The following is a 24,936-nucleotide window of genomic DNA, read 5'->3' on the forward strand; positions in this document are numbered from 1 at the left end:
AAGAAATTCAAGACTCATCTATATGCTATTTAGAGCATATAGAGACTCATTTTAGACCTAAAGACACCTGCAAATTGCATCTATCATGTAAATGGATGTCAAAAGAAGGCTGGCAATACGTATATTGAACAAAATAAGACTTTAAAACAAAGACAGTAACAAGAGAGAAAGAAGAACACCATTTCATAATAAGGGTCACAATCCAACAAGAAGATATAACAATTGTGAATATTTATGCCCCTAGCATGGGAGCACCCAAATACCTAAAATAATAATAGCAAACATAAAGGAACTAGTTTGTAATAATACAATAATAGTAGGAGACTTTAGCACCCCACTTACATCAGTGGAAAGATCATCTAAACAGAAAATAAACAAGGAAACAATGGCTTTGAATGAAACACTGAACCAGATGGATACGTAACAGATATATTCAGAACATTCCACCCTAACACAGCATAATATACGTTCTTTTCAAGGGCACATGGGAAATTCTCCAGAATAGATCACATATTAAGTCACAAGTCAGGCCCCAACAAATACAAAAAGACTGAAGTCATACCATGTACTTTTTATCTTTTCTTTTTTTTAAGATTATTTATTTATTTGAGAGAGTGCACAAGCAGTGGAAGTGGCAGAGGGAGAGGGAGAAGCACGCCTTCCACTGAGCAGGGAGCCCAATGCAGGGCTTAATCCCACGACCCTGGTATCATGACTTGAGCCAAAGGTGAATGTTTAAATTGAGTGAGCTACCCAGGCACCTCCCGTGTGCTTTTTCTGCACCCAATGCTGTGAAACTCGAAGTCATCCACAAGAAAAATTTGGAAGGATTACAATTACAATGGAGATTAAACCACATGCTACTAAACAATGATTGTCTCAGCCCAGAAATCAAAGAAGAAACTTTTTTAAATACATGGAAACAAATTAAAATGAAAACACAACCATCCAAAACCTTTGGGATATAGCCAAAGTGGTCCTAAGAGGGAAGCATATCGAAATACAGGCCTACCTCAAGAAGGAAAAGAAATCTCAAATAAACAACCTAACCTTACATCTAAAGAAGTTAGAAAAAGAACAACAAACAAAGCCTAATGCCAGCAGAAGGAAGGAAATAATAAAGATTAGAGCAGAAATGAATGATATGGAAACTAAAAAAAATAACAGAGCATATTAATGAAACCAGGAGCTGGTTTTTTGAAAAAAATAATAAATAACAAATAATAAAATTGGTAAAGCCCTCTTTGTTGCAATAGATTTGCTACCAGAACACAAGTGTCATGCAGGTCCCTGCTGAACCTAAACCAGGATGAGAAAGGAAAAGACTCATATCAACATCGCCATCATTGGACGTGTAGATTCAGGCAAATCTTGCTGCTGCTTATCTGATCTACAAATGTGGTGGGATCAACAAAAGAACTATTGAAAAATGTTGCAAGGAGCCTGCTGAGATGGTAAAGGGCTCCTTCAAGCATGCCTGCATCTTGGATAAACTGCAAGCTGAACATGAACGTGGTATTGACACTGATATCACCCTGTGGAAATTTGAGACCAGCAAGTATGTGACCATCATTGATGCTCCAGGACACAGAGACTTCATCAAAAACCTTACAGGCCCATCCCAGGCTCACTGTGCTGTCCTGGCTGTTGCTGTTGGTCTTGGTGAATTTGCAGCAGGCATTTCCAAGAATGGGCAGAGGTGAGAGTATGCCCTTCTGGCTTACACACTGGATGTGAAACGAGTTGTTGGTGTTACCACAATATATTCCTCTGGGCCACCCTACAGCCTGAAGAGATATGAGAAAACATTAAGGAAATCAGCACCTACTATAAGAAAACTGGCTACAACCTTGACACAGTAGCATTTGTGCCAATTTTTGGGTGGAACGGTAACAAAATGCTGGAGTCAAGTGCAAACATGCCTTGGTTCAAGGGGTAGAAAGTCACCTATAAATAAGGCAATGCCAGTAGAAGCACACTGCTTGAAGCTCTGGATTACATTACGCCACCAGCTCACCCACCTGACAGGCATTCCCGTTTGCTCCTCCAGGACATCTACAAAACTAGTTGTACTGTACTGTCCCTGTGGGCTGAGTGGAGACTGGTGTTCTTAAGTGAAGCATGATGGTTACCTTTGCTCCAGTGCTAACGACTGTTCAGGTGCCCCATGAGGCATTGAGTGAGGCTCTTTCTGGGGACAATGTGAGCTTCAATGTCAAGAATACATCTGTCAAAGATGTTCATTGCAGCAATGTGGCTGGTGACAGCAAAAATAACCCACCAATTGAAGCAGCTGGATTCGTGGGTCAGGTAATTTTTCTGAACCATCCAGGCCAAATCAGTGCTGGATATGCACCCGGGGATTCTCACACAGCTCACGGTGCTTGCAAGTTTGCTGAGCTGAAGGAGAAGTTCGATCATCATTATGGAGAAAAACTGGAAGATGGCCCCAAGTTCTTGAAAGCTGGTGATGCTGCCATTGTTGATATGATTCCTGGCAAGTCTATGTGTGTTGAGAGCTTCTTTGACTAACCTCCTCTAAGCTATTTTGCTGTTCATGGCATGAGACAGCTTCTGTGTGTCATCAAAGCAGTGGACAAGACGGCAATTGGAGCTGGCAAAACCTCTAAGTCTGCCCAGAAAGCTCAGAAGGCTAATGGAATATTACCAATACCTGCCACCCCAGTCTTTTTTTTTTTTGAGATTTTATTTATTCACTTTACAGAGAGCCAGAGAGAGAGAGAGAGCACAAGCAGGGGGAGCAGGAGAGGGAGAGGGAGAAACAGGCTTCCCACTAAGCAGAAAGCCCAATGTGGGGCTCAGATCCAGGACCCTAGGACATGACTTGAGCTGAACTACCACCTTAGTCTTAATCAGTGGTGGAAGAACAATGTTAGGACTTTTTGTCTCAATTGACCATTTAGGTTTAATAGTAAAGGATTGGTTAATTATAAAATGCATCACAAAACATTCAGAAGGAAAGGAGAATCTTTTGTGAACCATTTTTATCCTGTGTGTGGCAGTTTAAGTTATTAATTTTTAAAGTCAGTACGTTTTAGTGGAAACAACTTGACCAAAAAAATCTGTGATAGAATTTTGGACCTATAAAATCAAAGCTTAATGAGAAACAAAATTGATAAACCTCTAAGCAGACTTATCAAAAAGAAGAGAAAGGACACAAACAAATAGAATCACAAATGATAGAGGAGAAATAACAACCAACACCAGAGAAGTACAGTTACAAGATGGTATAATGCAAAACTATATGCCAACAGATTGGACAACTTGGAAGAAATGGAGAAATGCCTAGAAACATATGAACTAACAAAACTGAAACAAAAAGAAATAGAAAACTTGAACAGACCAATAACCAGTAAAGAAATAGAATCAGCAATCAAAAAATTCCCCCAAAAAGAAGTCCAGGGCCAGAAGGCTTCAAAGGAGAATTCTACCAAACATTAAAAAAAAAGAGTTAATACCTATTCTTCTGAAACTATTTCTCCAAAAAAAGAAAAGGAAGGAAAACTTCCAAATTCATTGTATGAGACCATTGCCCTGATACTAAAACCAGATAAAGACTCCACTAAAAAAAGAGAACTATAGGCAAATATTTCTAATGAACTTGGAGGCACATTTTCTCAATAAAATACTAGCAAATCAAATCTGGCCATACATTAAAGAAATCATTCACAACAATCAAGAGGGATTTATTTAAAAGTCATCAACATGATACACTACATTAACAAAAGAAAGGATAAGAATATTATTTTTTCAGTAGATGTAGAAAAAAGAATTTGACTAATGCAACATTCACTCATGACAAAAAAAAAACCCTCAACAAAGCAGGGTTAGAGGGAATACACCTCAACATAATAAAGGCCATCTGCGAAAAATCCATGGCTAATATCCTCAGTAGGGTAAAAAGGAGAGCTTTTCCTCTACACCTAGGAACAAGACAGGAAGTCCATTTTCACCACTTTTATTCAACATAGTCTGGAAGTCCTAGCCACAGCAATCAGACAACAAAAAGAAATAAAAGGCATCCAAATTGGTAAGGAAGACATAAAACTTGCCCTATTTGCAGATGACATGATACTATACATAGAAAATCATAAAGACTCCACCAAAATACTTCTAAAACTGATACACAATTCAGTAAAGTCACAGGATACAAAATAAATGTACAGAAATCTGTTGCATTTCTCTACACCAATAATGCAGAAACAGAAACTAAAGAATCAATCTCATTTATAATTGCACACAAAAATAATAAGATACCTAAGAATGAAGCTAACCAAAGAGGTTAAGGACCTTTACTCTGAAAACTATAAAATGCTGATTAAAGAAATTAAAGATGACACAAAGAAATGGAAAGACATTTCATGCTCATGGATAAGAAAAACAAATATTTTAAAAATATCTATATTGCCCAAAGCAATTGAACATGCAGTGAAATCTCTATCAAGATATTATCAGCATTTTTCAGAGAGCTAGAACAATTTTAAAATCTGTATGGAACCACAAAGACCCTGAATAGCCAAAGCAATCTTGAAAAAGAAAAGCAAAGCTGGAGGCATCACAGTTCTGGACTTCAAGTTATATTACAAAGCTGTAGTGATCAAAGCAGTGTGGTGCTGGAACCAGAATAAACACTTATCAATAGGACTGAAAAGAAAATCCAGAAATAAACCCACAACTCTATGCTCAATTAATCTTCAACAAAGCAGGAAAGAATAGCTGATGGGAAAAAGTCTCTTCAACAGATGGTGTTGGGAAAACTGGAGAGCAACATGCAAAAGAATGAAAGTGGACCACTTTCTTACACTATACCTGAAAATAAATTCAAAATGGATTAAAGGGCAGGGGAGGGGCAAGATGGCAGAAGAGTAGAGGTCCTCAGCTCACCTGACCCTACAAATTTATGTAGATAATTTTCAAAATATCCTGAACACCTACAAATTTGACCTGAGATTTAAAGAGGTAACAGCAGAAATGCTACAAAGAGAAAAGTTTTCACTTCTAACAAGGTAGAAAGGTGGAAAAATAAAAATAAAAAAAGAATAAAGTGAGGGAGGGAAACCATGACTAGCAGGGCTAAAGTGAGTAGCCAAAGCCTCTGGGGCACAAAAGCCCAGCCCCAGAGAAGTAGAAACTTAAAAAATCCATGCCCTGATGGAAAAGTGCTTAGTAGAGAGATCATGCAGACTCGCAGGAGGGGCAGTGAACCTCCAGATTCCCAGGGTCACTATGAGAGGAGGGGCACCTGGGGGGAAGGCTCATCACAGACCCCAGGCCAATCTTGGTAAAGCCTTCAGGACATTTGGGAGAAGACATTCAGTTAGGTGGGCCGGCTCTGGAGCGGCCTTTCCACTAGAGGCTGGCAACAGATGGAGGTGGCTGAGCCCTGTTCCCTTCAGAAGAGGCAGTTCCTGGGGGTGGGGGTCCAGCAGTAGACGGCCCCAGATCCCAGGGTGCCCAAGCAGACAAAGCCAGAGATCCTGTGATCTCCCTGGGACAGGTGGAAGTAGAGTGGGCACAGGACAGCAAGAACTCTCCTGCCACTGGAGGCACCCCTAAGCTGTGCAGATCAGGGTACCTGCACCTGCCCCAGGAGCACCTAGGCCAGTGTGGACTGGCACCTGCAGGGAGTTACTCATGGGAGCTTGAGTCCAGAGCTGGATAGCTGGCCACTGCCATTTTTTTTTTTTTTTTTTTTTTGCCTCTTTGTTTCACCTAGTGCCTGGGAGAGGTGGGGCCTCTAGAGGACAGAGGCCTCACAAGGTAAACAGCTCATTCAGATTCCAGCACCCGGGAGGAGGCAGGCATCTCCCCCAGGCACTGACACCTGAGAATCAGCACAGCAGACCCTCCTCCAGAAGACCAGCTGTAAGAACATGGAAGAGCAAGTTTATTGAACAAGCAGTGCTGGAAAGCTCCAGGACTGAGGGAAAATAGTATATAGAACTAGGGGGACCCTTTTCCCCTCCTTTTTTCCATTATGACTTGTTTTTATATCAGACTCAAAATTCCCAATATTTTTTCTCTTTTCCCACCTTAACTAAATATTTTACCAATTCTTCATTTTTTTTCCTTTTTGGCTTTCATATTTCTATAATTACATCTTAGATATATTTTTCACCTCTAGATTCCCTTCAACATGTTCAATTTAATTTGGGGAGATAGCTGAGATATGGGTATTTGTTTTTTGTTTTTTCTGCCTTGTTTTGTTTTACAATGGTGGCAGTTAATACCTTCTAACATGTGACCAAAATACACCCAGAACCAAGGGAAATACTGTGTTGGTTCATCCTATGAGATTATATTCTCTCTTACTTCCCATTCTGCCCCCTCTTTTATCTAGTTTATGTATTTGTAGTTCATGTTGGGTCTTTATATAAGTATTACTGGTTTATATAAATTTGGGACTATCTTCTAACATACAGAACAAAATACACTCAGAACCAAGAGGATCACCCCCTAGAACTCCTTAGGCAGACTGCATCCTCTCTCCACTACCACTTCTGTACCACCACCATCCCCCATCTTTTCTTTTTAAAAAAATTTTTAAAAAAATTTTCTTCTTCCTAGTTTTTGGCTTTTTATTTTTACTACTTTGTTTTAAAATTTGTTTTCACATTGGTGGCCTTTTTGTTTTCTTTTTTCTTTTTTCTTTTTTTTTTAATTTTCTGGTCTCTGACCTCTTCAGAATCATCTAAGGTGTATTTTGCTTGGGTCACAGTTGATATTTTTTACTCCTCCCACTCATACAGCCACTCTGCTCTGAACAAAATAACTAGAAGGAAGAATTCACCACAAAATAAAGAACTAGAAATAATACTCTTTGCCACAGAGTTACAGAATTTGGATTTAAATATGATGTCAGAAATTCAATTCAGAAGTACAGTTATTTCGCTACTGGTGGCTCTGGAAAAAAGCATAAATAAAGGACTCTAGAGACTTAATTACTGCAGAATTGAGGTCCAGTCAGGCCAAAATTAAAAATAGATTAAATGAGATGCAATCCAAACTGGATGCTCTAACTGCTAGGATTAATGAGGAGGAAGAGAGTGAGTGACATAGAAGACAAGTTGATGATAAGAGGAAGGAAGCTGAGGAAAAAGGAGGAAAACAATTAAGAGCCCACGAGGAAAGGGTTAGGGCAATGAATATAGCTTGAAAAGGAAAAATATTCATCTTATTGGGATTCCAGAAGAGGCTGAGAGAGAGAGAGGACCACAAAGTGTATTTGAACAAATCATAGCTGAGAACTTCCCCTAATCTGGGGAAAGAAACAAACATTCAGATCCAGGAGATAGAGAGGACTCTCCTGCAAAAAAATCAATAAAAACCATTCAACACCTTGACATTTGATAGTGAAACTTGCAAATTTCAAAGATAAAGAGAAAATTTTTTTAAAGATTTTTTAAAATTTATTTATTCATGAGAAGCACAGAGAGGAGAGAGAGAGGCAGAGACAAGGCAGAGGGAGAAGCAGGCTCCAGATGGGGAGCCTGACATGGGACTTGATCCCAGAACTCCAGGATCATACCCTGGGCTGAAGACAGGGCTAAACTACTGAGCCACCTGGGCTGCCCAAAGAGAAAAATTTTGAAGCAATGAGAGACAGACAATTCCTAACTTATATGGGGAGAAATATCAGATTAACAGCAGACCTCTCCTCAGAGACCTGGCAGGCCAGAAAGGGATGGCAGGATCTATTCAGGGTCTTAAATGAAAAGAACATGCAGCCAAGAATACTATACACAGCAAGGCTCTCATTCAGAATAGAAGGAGAGATAAAGAGCTTCCAGGATAGGCAGAAACTGAAAGAATGTGACCACCAAACCAGCTCTGCAAGAAATATTAAGGGGGACCCTGTAAAAGAAAGAGGGAGCCCAAAGAAACAATCCACAAAAACAGGGACTGAATAGGTATTATGATGACACTAAATTCATAACTTTCAATAGTAACTCTGAAGGTAAATGGGCTAAATTATCCCATCAAAGGCACAGGGTATCAGACTGGATAAAAAAACAAGACCCATCTACACGCTGTCTACAGGAGACTCATTTAGACCTAAGGACACCTCCAGCCTGAAAATAAAAGGTTGGAGAACCATTTACCAATCAAATGATCCTCAAAAGAAAGGAGTGATAGCAAGCCTCATATCAGATAAATTAGAGTTTATCCCAAAGACTGTAGTAAGAGATAAAGAGGGACATTACATCATACTTAAAGGGTCTATCCAACAAGAGGACCTAACAATTATGAATATTTATGCCTCTAATGTGGGAGCTGCCAAGTGTATCAATCAATTAATAACCAAAGTAAAGAGATACTTAGATAATAATACACTACTACTGGAAGGCTTCAACACGGCACTTTCTGCAAATGACAGATATTCTAAGCACAACGTCACCAAAGAAACAAGAGCCTTGAATGATACACTGGACCAGATGGATTTCACAGATATTTGCAGAACTTTCTGTCCTAATGCAACTGAATACATGTTCTTCTCAAGTGCACATGGAACTTTCTCCAGAATAGACCACATACTGCATCACTAATCAGGTCTCAACCAATACCAAAAGATTGGGATTGTCCCCTGTATATTTTCAGACCACAATGCTTTGAAACTAGAACTCAAATCACAAGAAGAAATTTAGAAGAAAGTCAAACACGTGGAGGTTAAAGAGCATCCTGCCTAAAGATGAAGGGTCAACCAGGAAATCAGAGAATTAAAAATATTCATGGAAACTAATGAAAATGAAGATACAACCATTCAAAATCTTTCTGATACAGCAAAAGCAGTCCTAAGAGGGAGATATGTTGGAATACAATCCTTCTTAAAAATTGGAAAAAAAAACTCAAATACACAAGCTCACCTCCCACCTAAAGAAATTGGAGAAAGAACCACAAGTAAAGCCTACACCAATCAGAAGAAGAGTTCATAAAGATTCAAGCAGAACTCAATGAAATAGAGACCAGAAGAACTGTAGAACAGTTGAACAAAACAAGGAGCTCATTCTGTGAAAAAATTAATAAAATAGATAAACCCCTAGCCACCCTTATTAGAATGTGTTCTATGTGAATCATCTAGGAAAAAACCTCATAGAAACTCAAGATAATGAAAAAAAAAATCCAAGCTTACCACTCAAAAAAGTCAAACTATGAAAGAGGAGACCAAAGGAAAGAGAAACAGGTTAACTAGGGCATAACTAAAAGACAATTAACTAAGTCATATCTACCAATAATTACATTAATTGTAAATGAACTAAATTCTCCAATCAAAAAACTTAGGGTAGCTAAATGGATAATCACCTATGTGTTGCCTACAAAAGACTCATTTCAAGTGTTAGGACACACACAGACTAAAAGTGGAGGGATGAAGAAAGACATTCGATGCAAATGGAAACAATAAAAAAGCTGGGGTAGTTATGTCAACCAAAATAGACTTTAAAAAAAAAGCTACCATAAGAGACAACAATGGATATTATTTTGATAAAGAGATCAATCCAGTGAGAAAATATCACATGTATAAATATTTATGCACCCAACACAGAAGTGTGTGTGTGTATGTGTGTGTGTGTGTATATATATATATATATATATATATATATATATATATATATATACATTAACAGACCTAAATGGAAAAATTGGCACCAATACAATAACAGCAGGGGACTTAAATTCACCACTCACATTGATGGATCATTCCAGAGAGATAATAAATCAGGAAACACTGGCTTTATTTATTTATTTTTTGTTTTGTTTTTGTTTTTTTTTTGAAACACTGGCTTTAAAAAACACATTAGATCAGGTGGGCTTAATGGAAATATACAGAGCATTCCACCCCAAATCAGTAAAATACACATCCTCCTCAAGGGCACATGAAACATTTTCCAGGATAATCACATATTAAGCCACAAAACACGCCTTAACAAATTTAAGAAGATTGAAATTATATGAAGCATCTTCTTCTACCAAGAGTCTATAAAACTGTAATAAATTACAAGAAAAAAATAGACAATTTATAAATATATGGAGACCAAACAGTATGCTACTGAATAACTAAAGGGTCAGAGGAATCAAAAGCGAAAGAAAAAATACCTTAAGTCAAACAAAAAAGGAAACACAGCATACCAAAACTTTTTTTAAAAAAGATTCTTATTTATTATTAGAGAGAGAGAGAGAGCATGAGCAGGATGAGGCGCAGAAGGAGAAGCAGGCTCCATGTTGAGGAGGGAGCCTGATGTGGAGCTCCATCTCAGGACTCTGGGGTTATGACCTGAAACAAAGGCAGACATTTAACCAACTGGGCCACCCAGGTGCCCCAGCACACCAAAACTTAAGGGTTACAGCAAAAGGAGTTTTAAGAGCAAAATTCAAAGCAATAAAAGCCTATCTCGACAAACAGCAAAATTCAAATTTTAACTTTACACCTCAAGGAACTAGACAAAAGAACAAATGAAGCCCAAGGTTAGTAGAAGGAAGGAAATAACAAAGATCAGAGTAGAAATAAAAGAAATAAAGACTAAACAGACAATAGAAAAGATCAATGAAACCAAGAGCCGATTCTTTGAAAAGATCAACAAAATCAACAAACGTTTAGTTAGTCTCACAAAGAAGAAAGGTGACAGGATTCAAAATCAGAAGTCAAAAGGGAGATGATGGTCCAATGAATACCACAGAAATACAAAGGATCATAAGAAACTACTATGAACAATTATATGCTAATAGATTGGATAACCTAGAAGAAATGGACACGCTCCTGGACACATAGGCTTCCAAGACTGAATCATGAACATATTAATTGGTAATTTGGCCTTGAGATGCCAGGGAAATGGCTCTGTTGAGTAGTTGGTCTCTGAATAACAAAGTCAAGTGGGAGGTCGTACTAGACTTAGACAAGCCAATGTCCACACCTCAATGGGCACCAGCACACACAGTAAGGTGGTCTATGCAAGGTGCCTCCCACACCACTCAGAAATGTGTGTCCACCAGTGTGAGGTGGCACAGGGTTTGGGACTCTTTCTTTTTTTAAAGATTTTATTTATTTATTCATGGGAGACAGAGAGAGAGAGAGAGAGAGAGGCAGAGACACAGGCAGAGGGAGAAGCAGGCTCCATGCAGGAAGCCCCATGTGGGACTCGATCCAGGGTCTCCAGGATCACACCCCGGGCTGAAGGTGGCACTAAATCACTGAGCCACCGGGGCTGCCCCAAGGGCTCGGGACTCTTGTTTAATGTTCCCTGGTCGGGATCCCTGGGCGGCGCAGTGGTTTAGCGCCTGCCTTTGGCCCAGGGCGCGATCCTGGAGACCTGGGATCGAATCCCACGTTGGGTTCCCGGTGCATAGAGCCTGCTTCTCCCTCTGCCTGTGTCTCTGCCTCTCTCCGTCTCTCTCTGACTATCATAAATAAATAAAAATTAAAAAAAAAAATAATGTTCCCTGGTCAAATCTGGGTAGCCAGGGAGGAGAATGAGAGGTGTTATGAAAGAACACAGGCTTGTGTGGCTCTGAATCCCAGGAGGATTCATCACCATGTAACCCTGAGCAATTCATTTCACTTCTCTGAAACTTAATTTCTCCTTTGAAAGAGAGAACAAATATAGAGAAGGTATCTACTGATAGGTTCCTTTGAAAATTAAGTGAAATAGTAATGGAAGATGCCTAGTGAACTTGTTGCATATACTTAGTGCTCGATAATGCTATGTATTCTCAGCAATATTATATTTTTATTCTTAACATCAAAGTCAATGTGTTTTGAGAAGGACAGGGTCCCAAAAGAGATATAGAATCTAAACAGACTGATTACTAGTAAGAGATTGAATCAGAACTTTTAAAACTCCCTACAGGCAAAAATCTAGGACTAAATAGACATCATTAGTGAATTTTACCAAACTTTCAGAGGAGAATTAATACCAATCCTTCCCGGGATCCCTGGGTGGCGCAGCGGTTTGGCGCCTGCCTTTGGCCTAGGGCACGATCCTGGAGACCCAGGATCGATTCCCACGTCGGGCTCCTGGTGCATGGAGCCTGCTTCTCTCTGCCTGTGTCTCTGCCTCTCTTTCTCTCCCTGTGACTATCATAAATAAATAAAAATTAAAAAAAAATACCAATCCTTCTCAAAATCTTCCAAAGAATAGAAGAGGAGGACATACTTAAAACTCATTTTATAAGACCAACATCACCCTGATACCAAAACCAGGCAAGGATACTAGAAGAAAAGAAAATTACAGGCCAATATCCTTGACGAACATAGATGCAAAACTCCCCCCCCTCCAAAAAAAAATATTAACAAACTGAATTAAACAACACGTTAAAAGGCTCATACGCCCGGATCAACTGGACTTTATTTCAGAGATGAGAGCACGGTTCAACTTCTGCAAATCAATCAATGTTAACACGTTAAGAAAATAAAGAATAAAATCGTATGGTTGTCTCAATAGAGGCAGAAAAAAGCATTTAATAAAATTCAACATGTATGATAAAAGTGCTCAATGAAATGAAAAGAGGGAATGTACCTCCTATAAATAAAGACCATGTATGACAAGTCCAGAGTTAACATCATACTCAATGTTATTCCTAGAATTAGGAATAAGAGTAGGATGCCCACTTTAGCCACTTTTGTTCAACAGAGTATTGGAAGTCCTAGCCAGAGAAATTTGGCCAGAAAATTAAATAAAATGCATCTACATCAGAAATAAGTAAAACTGTTAGAGGGTTACCTTTTCCCACTTGCATCAGCCAGCACCACAAGCCAAGTGTTTGCAGAACGCCTGATCCACACCTGTGGATGTGGAACCCCATACAAGACGCTTCATGAGTGAAGTTTTGGGTCATCCCATCAGATAAGCCCACATGATCTGCTTAGGTGACCTGTCAGCATGAGGGAGCACATGGTGGAGTCGGGGGAGAACAAGCATCAGTCGTGCACCCACGTCAAACTTCATGATGGTAAAGGGGAAGACAGTTCATCCTAATCACCTCCCTGTGGGAGTTTCCCATCTGGAGAAGGCCCCACAGGAACCACGGAGGCCCTGCTCCCGACTGCGTGGGGCAGTGGACCCACAGAGGACGGTGGTGGCTCTAAGCACCAGAGACCTTCACCCAAAGAGGAGTAATTGAAGGAGGGCCCAGCATCTGCCCTCTAAAGCATATCCATGTTTGTGCCATGGCCACGCCTCTCCTTGGCTGTTCCTGGCTAATGACTGAGGGCAGGAGGGATCCAGAGCCAGCCCTGGAAGGAACAGGCTTCTCTGACTTTTTTGCTTAAAGACTTACTCTTTGGCAGACTGTCGGAATAGCAGTCTTTGCTGCTTCCTCCCATGCCACCCTGCCTTGCCTTCCTCCATCACTCCAGCACAGGTTTGCCTCAAAGTCTGACGGTTTCCCGGTCTCCCTCCATTCCCCGGCAATTCTCTCTCACGTAGGGATTTATAAGATTCTTGTACATTTAACCCGAGCTTGGTGTACCTTGAATGGCTGTGGCCACATCAGTTTACCTCTCTGTACTTCTGTTTCTCATACTCAAATTTATAGATCTGGAACTTGAGAATCCAAAGTACTGTTGAGATACTGTTTTATTCATGTGATCTGAGTTTTAATTCACCCAAATTCCTCGCGCAGTGGAGAATGGAATGTTCATGGGTGAGTTTTTCAGGTTAAAGTAATTGGGATATGAGATGTATGAATCAGAAGATCGGTCTCCTTCCCAATATCTCCTCCGGCAGGTGACCTGCATCACTTACTTCCATTCCACTACACACCTCTCCTGTGATCGCTTATGAACCCAATGATCTCCAGGTTTTGTTTCCTTTTCTCCCTGAGCTCCTGCCCCTATGGTTGCTCTATCCAGTGTGTTGGGGTAGAAAGAGCACTGTAGAGGGAGGCTTGTACTCATGTGTTTGAGCATCTCTGGCATTTTCTCCTCCAGTCTTAGAGACAAAGTGAGGAAATGAACCTTGAGTTTTACCGTATCCCCCCAAAGATGCTAAGTTTTATTTTTTTATTATTATTTTTTTTAGATGCTAAGTTTTAAATTAGTATATTGGCTAACGATGTCTATTTATTTAGCGAATGCTTAGAATTTTATATTTATTATAGAGTCTTTCAAATAACCTGGTATTCATATCATTATCTCCACTTAAAGGTGAAGGAGCTCAGAAAGTGTAAGTTGTCCGAGGTCCGTATGGGAAGTGTGCAGCAAAATTAAATTCAAATGTAGATTTTTGGATTTCCCTGAGTCAAGGCATGTTTCCAGTGCTCACCATATTAATATTAGAGAATTGAAAATCAGATAAGGCATCCCCGAACACTCGATGCTGGAATCATTTCATTTCTTTGAGGCTTCTGGAGCACAGATGGGCTCCCTGGCTTGGCATTTATTACAATAAATTGCAACTGCCTGAACACTTACGTTCTTACTTATTTTCTTTCTTAGGCTGACTGAGGGCTCTTGGAAAGCAGGACCTGGGGCTCACACATTGTATTCCTGGAGCACAGCATGATACTTAGCATGTAGAAGCTGTGTAACAAATAGTAAGTTTAGTAATTTAATTCAGTAAATTAATGTATGATAGTAAAAATGAGTTTATACTACAAAAAGGTAATCTTGATTAAATTATTGAAGATGTTTGTACCCCAATTGCATTTCTTCATTTGCTTTAACTAAGGAATCCATCTCTGAGTTCCCTTCTATCCGTAAAGACATGTAATACTAAATAATTCGTACATGTTATGGAAGTTTAAAATTATGCAGTTGTGTGCACAATCAGGAAAAAAATGATTAAGAAATTAATCTTTTCTTGATTCAGTAGTTTGAGGTAATAATGTTACTAAATATAATGCTTTGATTACAAATGTCAGTGACTGAAAAATAGACATTCTGTAGAAATTCACATATGCTATTTACAGACAGGCACAAAAAATTCTAATAACGTCTAAGAAGCATTATTTACACAAAGGATTACAGCTAGCTATAAAAAGTTAAATGTGGTCCCTTCTAATGAACATTCCAGTTGTTCTAATAAATGTGAACGGTAGTGTGATATAAACACAGACATGGGGGACCCCTGGGTGGCTCAGCAGTTTAGCACCTGCCTTCGACCCAGGGCGTGACCCCGGGGTCCCGGGATCGAGTCCCGCCTGGGGATCCCTGCATGGAGCCTGCTTCTCCCTCTGCCTGTGTCTTTGCCTCCCTCTCTCTATCTCTCTTTCTCTCTGTAATGAATGAATAAATAAAATATTAAAAAAAAACACAGACGTGAATCACCATGGTTTTAGAGAATATGGCTCTCTAAATTAATAGCATACTTTTGACAGCAACCTAAAGAATAGATTTGCTTTTCTCAATCTAAATGTGGAAGAATTTTGAGTGGAATTTTTTGGGGGAAATCCAGAGAAGCAGATCACATAAATTAACCTGATGTTTCATGGGTTTATGTATATCATTTAAGCCTGTAACGAAACAGGCTGGAGTTTAGCTCTGGGATGTACAGGTGGGAAACACTTAGTGGGAACTGTGTTCTGTGTCACACATAAGCATCCTGAGGGAAAAGACTAGAAACTCACCAAGAATATAGAGGCCTTTAGATTTTTACCTACAAGTAAAGTCAGACAATCTCTAACTGGGGACTCCCTTGTTACTAACGGGTAAATGCTGGAGTTGGGGTGAAGATAGGGCTACCTAAGAGTAGTTTTATGAACTTTTAAGACAGTCTCTGTGTACTTAGGGGGGTGGTAATTTTATGCCTTTTCTCTGCTCCATTGTCTTTCTTCACTTTCTTCTCCAATCCACAGAGTCCTTTTCATTTCCCTCTGTTCTCCTTCCTTCCGGATTTTGCCCATTTAGAAATTGTTAATCAGTGCCCAGTTCAAGGACCATTTTCTCCATAAAATCTTTGTTCTTTCCCATCGACTAGGCTTAATGTATTACTCTTTCATAGTAGTTCTCTTATCCTGCTGTTATGATTATCTGTGAATTGTCTTATGGGTTCTACAAGACCAGAAATGACCAGGTAATTAGAGTTTAGTCTTCTGCACTTCCCCTCTGCACTAGTCCAGTGCCTGACACATGTATATTTTTATTGAATAAATAAATGAGAGAACAAATAGATTGTTGAATAAACATGCAGTCTTGAAGATATAAGTCCCAAGGCTGTCTCTTTTTTTTCTAAATAATTATGCAGATAGGGTAACCGGAGGCTAACCCCATACATTGGGTCCTCTAGGACGCTTATTCAAAGGAAACTTGAAAATCCAGTCACTGTAACAGGAATTTGCCTCTATGGTCTTTGGATAGGAGGGTTTATTATGAGAGATTTTACAGGACCACGGCGAGTAAACCACCTAATGTAAATGGTGAGTAAACAGGAACAAGGAAAACGAATGTGACAACCGTGGGTCTGTTTATTTCCTTTATTTATGTTCTGTCTTCTATCTCTAGATTAATTTCTATATCAGAAGCCCAGAGGCAGTTGTTGTGCTGGTCTAATTAAGTGTGAGTATGTGTGTGTGTGCATGTGTGCACACTCCCTGATGTTGAACCGAACAGCAAAAATATTTAATCACGTAAACAATTAACAAGATTTTCCGTGGTTTTAAATACATCAACAGTCCCCGACACCCCATATTTCAATGTGTCCCTTGGGTTTGTAGATGCTAGTTATAGATCTTCAAGTGGGAGGGTCCAGCTCACTAAGCTCAGGCTGATTTATTCTCTCCTCAGTCTTTACTCGGTTGTTCATGGAGAAGCTCAGATGAACACGACAAAGCAGCTCAGTGCTCTATACTGAGGGTAACAGTCTCAGAATCTACCTCAAACACAAAAGTCTAGTTTTGTGCCATGTGAGCCTTTTCCACTGTGAAGTTCACGCTTCCCATTCAACTTCTCACTGGAGATATCTGGTCAGGGGAAGATTAAGGAAAACCTGGTTCAGCTCAATTCCGCAGCAACTTCAAGGCAACCAGTTTCATTGCCTGGTAAACCCAGCAGCCACACTTTATATGGAACGGCGCCTGAACTCTTTTCTGGGAGACCTATCTTGCCCGATTTTGCATTAATTTCTTATATTCTTGGGTCTTGTTAGATCTCAGTTTTCTTTTTTTTCTTTTTTTTTAATTTATTTTTTATTGGTATTCAATTTACCAACATACAGAATAACCCCCAGTGCCCATCACCCATTCACTCCCACCCCCGCCCACCTCCCCTTCTAACACCCCTAGTTCGTTTCCCAGAGTTAGGAGTCTTTACATTCTGTCTCCCTTTCTGATATTCCCCACACATTTCTTCTCCCTTCCCTTATACTCCCTTTCACTATTATTTATATTCCCCAAATGAATGAGAACATATAATGTTTGTCCTTCTCCGATTGACTTACTTCACTCAGCATAATCCCCTCCAGTTCCATCCACGTTGAAGCAAATGGTGGGTATTTGTCATTTCTAATAGCTGAGGAATATTCCATTGTATACATAAACCACATCTTTTTTTTTAATCTATTCATCTTTTGATGGACACCGAGGCTCCTTCCACAGCTTGGCTATTGTGGCCACTGCTGCTATAAACATCGGGGTGCAGGTGTCCCGGCGTTTCACTGCATCTGTATCTTTGGGGTAAATCCCCAGCAGTGCAATTGCTGGGTCGTAGGGCAGGTCTATTTTTAACTCTTTGAGGAACCTCCACACAGTTTTCCAGAGTGGCTGCACCAGTTCACATTCCCACCAGCAGTGTAAGAGGGTTCCCTTTTCTCCACATCCTCTCCAACATTTGTGGTTTCCTGCCTTGTTAATTTTCCCCATTCTCACTGGTGTGAGGTGGTATCTCATTGTGGTTCTGATTTGTATTTCCCTGATGGCAAGTGACGCAGAGCATTTTTTCCATGTGCATGTTGGCCATGTCAATGTCTTCCTCTGTGAGATTTCTCTTCATGTCTTTTGCCCATTTCATGATTGGATTGTTTGTTTCTTTGGTGTTGAGTTTAATAAGTTCTTTATAGATCTTGGAAACTAGCCCTTTATCTGATACGTCTTTTGCAAATATCTTCTCCCATTCTGTAAGTTGTCTTTGAGTTTTGTTGACTGTATCCTTTGCTGTGCAAAAGCTTCTCAGTTTTCTAATTACTTACCTCATAGGATTATTTTAAGAACTGAAAGCTCCAAGCAGACCTCCAAAACTTGACTTGTCCCCTTGTGAAATGTCTCTGTGATCGTACACCTCCCGAATGGCCTCCGGGTGAAACATTCACTGAGGTTCACTATCACTGAAGATTTACACTGGAGAGAAAAGTACCACAAATACCCTTAAAATGTGTCCATAAAAGTTTGAAATTGGTGTTTCTTGGATTTATGCTGCTAAGTAGAAGGAGAGAACTGAAGACATCTCTGGATAGTTTTTACTTCACTAACAGGAATTTAGTGAAGAATTAGTTCCACCAATTCTCCACTTATTAAAAATATGCGTGTTGAGATGCTCAGAGAAAACACTCTGTGCTAAGGGGAAATATTACTAAGAATAAGAAAACACATTTCAGTTGGAAAATATCCCCTTGAGTCAGTACTGCAAGTGGAAAGTGTTTCTCCACTGAGTGGAGAATATTTATTATAAAATGTGAAGGCTCATGAAAAATCTGTCATGTAGATGCAGGAAAATAATCTCAAGCAAACATAAACTTGCAAGTGAAATATTTTTATAGGACAAGTTGTGAGTCTGATATAGCATCACTTTGCCTAATGGTTAGCTACATCAAAAGAAAAAAATCATAAATATAGTGTGATTTCATATGTTTTAGCTGAAGTACATTTTTCATGTCAAGCCCATATGGGTTCTCAGAAGAGAATGGGTGAAGTTGAGGTTTTAAGAGAGAGAAAAAAGTCTAAATTGACTAAAACATAAAATAGTGGAAGAAAGTAACATTTTTTTTTAGCATGGTTCTTGAAAATAGCAGTCCACAGAAAGTGCCTTGAGCTGACAATTGTACAAATGGAAGCGAGAAGTTAAGGGTTAGACAAGATGAACAGGACTTGGAAAGGAGACCAAAGGTCGCAGTGGGTTGGGTGAGGGTTTGCCCTCAAGAGGAATATGTGTTGAGGGAAACGAATTCACAGCTACTCTGTCTCAGTTGTTATGTGGACAAAGCTTGGAAAGCATTTCCTTCAAGAGGGTCTTGGAAAGCCCACAGTATTTGGGTCATTTCATGGGGGAAACCCCCAAAAATGAGTAAGACCAGGGACACTGCCTATCACCCTTAGATAAAACTCTGCCCATAAGGCCAGGATTCATATTCGGTGCCCACAAATCCATATGCACAGCTCTCATGGTCTCTAGATCAAATAAATCCCCTCACCTGTCCCACACCTGACCTATCTTTCAAAGTATATAGATGCCATTGTGATTCATAAAGTACAAACTCCTTAGTAATCATTACGAAGCCATAGTAAATTGTACTCATGTAGTTAAACAAGCAACATCTTCTGAAAGTTACAGATAATCACAAAAGGAGGTGTCGTTGAAATTTCTGAGTTTCGAAGCAATTTATTAAATCCATAATGGTTAAAAATATGTGCTCTAGAGCATAGTATTACAGAGATGAGTTTCTTCCTCAGACCAGGAAAAGTGCTTAGAGAACTCTGGCTGAGCTCTGTTTAGTATTGAAACAACTAGTTGATAACCGGCCCCACAGATTGCTAAGAGCTTTCTTTTTTGCACTGCGGATTTCGAAGCACTTAGTGGAGAGAAAATTATACTGGAAGGCAAGAGAATGTTTTGTTGTTGTTTGTTTTTATTAAAAGTGTAGACGGTGATAGCAGCAAGAAACCAGCTGTGAGATGGAAGAGACACATGGACCGGATCCGGATTAAAGCAGAAAATATAGGAACACTCCTGACAGTAGTCGCGAGTGGTAACCTCTCTCACCTGTCCCTCCATCCTTTGCTAGGCAGAATGATGATCCGCGAAGACGTTCACATCCTGATCCCTGGAAACGGTGAATGTTACTTTACATAGCAAGAGGAGCTTTGCAGGTGAAATTAAGGACCCTGAAATGGGGAGATTATTCTGGGTTATCCACGGGGCCCAATGTGATCACACAGATCCTTAGCAGCAGAGGATCTTTATCAGCTGTGGTCAGAGACAGCGATGTGCCAACAAAAGAAAGGTAAGAGAGGTGTGCTATTGCTGACTTTGAAGAAAGGAGCCACAAAGCCAAGGGATGTCAGCAGTTTCCAGGACCTACAAAAGGCAAGGGAATGGATTTTCCCATAGATCCTCCAGAAAAGAATTAAGGCCTGCTAACAATGTGATTTGAGTGCTTTGACGCCCATCTGAACTTCTGACCTCCTAGGCTGTAAGATAATAAATTTACATCTTAGTTTTTGGTAATTTGTTATGGAAACAATAAGAAATAAATAAAAGTCCTCATCACCAGTTGGAACGTGTTGGGGAAACTGTGTCTTAAGGGGAGTATTAGACAGGGTCCTTGAGGCCCAAGATTCCTGGAATACTTTTTGTCTCTGTGTAGCACTCAAACTGCTATCACCCAGAAACACTTGAGCAAACGTGTGCCAGGGAATCCAACCTTACAGAGTCTTTGCAGAGTGAATTTAGAAGACTTGGGTGGTGGGGCTTTGGAATTACCAGTATTAACAGAAAGCCCATTTCATAGGTGTCCTTCTTGAGGCCCTGTATGAAGTCTGCACAAGCAAGGGAACTTCAAAATGGGCAACTCCGTTATTTCTTTAGGAATTGAACCAATTGCTAAGGGAAGATTTTTTAAGAGAAAAAGCATATTATTTGCAAAAAAACAAAAAAAATACTCTAGAATAAACCTGGAAAATAAGGTTGAACTATACTATTTTCAGGTTACTAAATTTAATTGGATATATTTATTTTTAAGACCCCAAATCAACTCATTTCCAGGAATGCTCTTGTTTGACTCCCTGTACATACATTTAAAGATGGAACAAAATGTCCTTGTTTTGTCTTAGGATGTACATGTTCTTTTGGTCTGCATATTTATTATATGATAAAGGCGCAAATTGTAGCTCATTTGCTCAAAGCATCAGAAACTAGGGTTACTCATAGGACAGAGATGCACACAAACATGCACTTTGATATTGAACAACTGGTTCTTCAGTGAGAATTTTCAGAGTTGACATTGCTGTGTGTGCTTTGTAGCCACTGGCCTGGGAACACAAAGGCCAGGGAACTCCTTAGACCACATAAGTTTACGAAGTTGATTCTACACTATGTGACATAACAAACCATAAGTATCAGAGAGAAAAATGATTTAATGTTTATTTAGCAGATCATCTACTAAACTTCTTGTAAACCGATGAGAAAAACAACCCTAAGTCACAAAGTTATCAAGCAACAGGGTTGCAAATACACATCAAATCTCTGCCCTGAGACAAGGGCTCCTTCTGCTTCCTGTGTCTCTCGATGAGTGAGACGTGATTTCTGCCTCAAGACATTCCTGCAGTCTAGGACAGGAATCAAAGCAAAAAAAAAAAAAAAAAAAAAATTGAAAAGGAGAGCAACTCACCACATGGGTCCTGAGAGCTAAGGTCAATTGGATCTAAGGAATCTGGAAAAGCAGCGCTGAGGATTTCAAAGACCTAGAACATACTCAAAAAGAGGAAAGACTATATTATTTATAGGACAAGTGGTGTTGGAGGGGGCCTGAGGCTAGTGCATACCTTCTATTTAATAACTCCTTCCATTTGCATAATAATTTTATATTCATAATTTGATGTGTAGGGAAGGAGCACTGGACTGACTGTAAGCGTGGAAAAGGAGTGAAAGTAAAAGAAACCATCAACGTTGAATGATTCAGTAAAACTCAAGGATCTGCCCCTGACTAGATATGAGCGAGAGAGAGAGAACAATAAAACTTAACAATTGACCTAAGATGCACTAACACCAGCCTTTCCTGTTTTAAACCCTCTTCCGCCATTGCTTTCATCTCTCTCTGACCCAGGGCACTGATTTTTCAACCACAAACTGCCCCTCCGAAAAGTCACAGGCAGATGGATGCTCCAGAGCTTCGGATCTCCTGGCGCCCTGTTGCAGAGACACAGCCACCTGTGCACACATTGAAAAGGTGACCATTGAAAAAAAAAAAAAAACAGGTTATCAAAAGCAGCTACACATGTGAAGATCTATTTAACATCACTAAATTATTAGGGAAACGCAAATCAAACCCACAGTGAGATTCCACTTCATATCCGTTAGGATGACCACTAGTCAAAAATCAATCAATCAATGAATGTCATGTGGAGAAATTGGAACCCTGTGCCCTGCTGATGGGAGCGTAAGCGGGGCAGCTGCCGTGGAAAACGGTATGGCAGCTCCTCAAAAGATTACACAGAATTATTATATGATCCGGAATCCACCGCTGGGTAGACGCTCAGAGACCTGGAGGCAGGGACTCCAGCAGCGACTTGCACAATGATGTTTGTGGCAGCGCTGCTTGCAGCATCAGGGAGGCCTGGACCCGGAAGACTGTGTTCAAGGAAGTGAGCCAGACACAAAAGGACAAATGCTCTAGGATTCCACTTATGTGAGGTCCCTAGAGTAGTTCAATTCACGAAGCCAGAGAGTAGAGGGGGGCTGCCCGGGACTGGGGGGGTGCCGGGGGGAGTCAGGGCTTAATGGGTACGGTTTCAGTTTTGCCAGATGAAGACTGTTCTGGGGAAGGAAGGCTGTGGGGGTCGCACATCAGTGTGAATGTGCTTAATGCCGCCGAGCTGGGGTGTTAAGTTTAAAAATGGTTAAAATAGTATGTTTTATATTGTGTGTGTTGTACGACAGGACGAAAGCCTGGGCCACGTGCCTACCTCGGGCGCACCCACTACTGCAGACGCAGCTACTGGGCAACAACTAGGGAGGTTGCCACGTGTCCCCAGCACAGTCCAGCGGCCACTAAATGGATCTCAAAGCCAGTACTGCTCTGGCCTCTACTGCGGGAACGACACCCTCTGCAGCTCTCTGACCCTCAGTTTCCTTATCTGTAAGAGCCTGTGTTGGGAAGAAATGGTCTGGCAGCTCACGGTCGGCGGGACCCAGGGAATCTACCAAGAATCCCTGCCCCTGGACCAGCAGAGGGGGGTAACCCCATTCTGTGCTGCACCTGCCCTCTCCTGTATGACCCCCACGGGACCTCCTGTTGTTTAGGGCGCCCCTCACCCTACTTTGGTGTTAGGCGCACCCTTACCAGAAACCAGCGCGCCTCGGAATGCGGGACCTCTGACCTTCAAGCAGCCAAGGAATGAAGACCCCTCTTTTGCCCCCCGAAACCTGCGGGCCAGCTCTGACCAGAATGATAGGCCAGTTCAAATGGTCACCGCAGGGTGAATCGTGATTCAACTGGCCACCTGCGTGTGGACCGACGTGACCGGGCAACTCTGCGTGTTACAGTCCCCTTGGCCCCGGGCCCCTGCAGCACTGCTGCGCTTCTCGGTCCCGGGGGCCAAGCCCTGCTCCGCTGCATGGAGCACACGTGGGCCCAAGCTCCAGCTCGTGATTAAAGCCTCGTGAGTTTCCATCGGTGTCAGCCCCTCGGGGCCTCTCGGATGCACCGTCTTGGGCGCACCACGTCCGGGGGCAGAGGTGCCCTGGGCCAGGAGGGAAGCTCTCCTTGGGCCGCATGGGCTCAGCCCGGCAGAGCCTTCCCGGCTTGGGCCGAAGGATGTGGGTGTCGGAGGCCGCCCTCCCGTCCAGTGTCCGCCTGACAGAGCTGCAGAAGGGCTGGTCCCGCGGGCTTTGCTCGTCCTCGGCACCTGGCACCTGAGCATCCTCGGGGGCCACGCGAACTTGGGCCTGGCGCCCGTGGCCCGCCAAGTCTACCCCCGCAGCCTCCTCAGGGCCGGTGCTCCGGGCCCCGCAGACCCCGGCTGCTCGCCCTGCAGCCCCGACCCCCAGTGCTGCTGCGGCTGCCTCCTGCTCACCCAGAAACAGGGAAACCCTCGCCTGCCTGAGCCCGGGAAGCGCTCTCCTCCCCGGCCTTGGGCTGCCCGGCCTGACAGCAAATGCTGTTTTCCTGAGATCCACAAAGAACCCCAGGCCCGGTGTTGCCAGTTCAGCAAGGGGCCAGATTACACTGGAGTCACACCCCTCCGTGGGACATCCTCCTGGACGGAGACGCCTGCCCTGCTGAGAAGGAGGACAAAACCACGGTTGATAGGATGGAGGCTTGCCAGCTGGCACTCGGGTCTGCAGTGAGAAACCCCAATAAGGGACACTGGGCAGAACTGGCCTGACTAAGGTGCAGGTGCTGATAGGACACTGGCAGACATAGGGACACTCGTCACACGCGCGGCAATGTCGACCGTTCTGGAGGGTCCACAAGTCCTGGGCATGTTTTCACTAGCGCTCCTGGCCAACCTGCTCTCCACCAACCTCTTTGTTAACTTACCATAATTCAGTTTATCCCCAAACATGCAAATTCTCAGCATACCTGTCTTCCCTCTTTGCTGCTGTCCTCTTTACCTCTCTTTTCTCCTTTGTCAGAAAACATTGATAAACCTGGTTATTGTCTCCCGCTTGTAAACAAGGAAACAATCCATGACAATCACCCAGACGTCTTTGAGTGAGCCCTCGACACTTTCTGTCTCACTGAAGGTCGGGGCAAAGTTTCTGTCCCTTCTTGTCAGGGAAGCATAATTTTGGCTTGTCATACCTGAACAATGGCCCTCAAGTGTCATTTCATTGCTTTGCCAGGAGCCCAGGGCATGCCCATGAGGATGCCGAGGGCCTGTCTTTCATGGGCAATGTCCGGTTGGGTGAGCACGTCAAGCCCCACATACTTTCTTACTATATCTTGATTCATTTTCAAGCAGATAATAGTAGGTAGCTTTAGGACTGTTCTAAAACCTGTTTCACTATTTCACTCTAAAACATCTAACCTGAATAAAATAAAATAATAAAATAAA

The 24,936-nt window shown here is 41.6% G+C and overlaps 1 pseudogene; it reads left to right on the forward strand.

The window, feature by feature from the left end:
• Positions 1–1,309: 1,309 nt before the first annotated feature.
• On the forward strand, positions 1,310–23,359 carry LOC140626286 (elongation factor 1-alpha 1 pseudogene; annotated as a pseudogene).
• Positions 23,360–24,936: the final 1,577 nt, after the last annotated feature.

Source organism: Canis lupus, chromosome 37 (assembly GCF_048164855.1).
Source record: "Canis lupus baileyi chromosome 37, mCanLup2.hap1, whole genome shotgun sequence".
Classification (NCBI taxonomy): domain Eukaryota; kingdom Metazoa; phylum Chordata; class Mammalia; order Carnivora; family Canidae; genus Canis; species Canis lupus.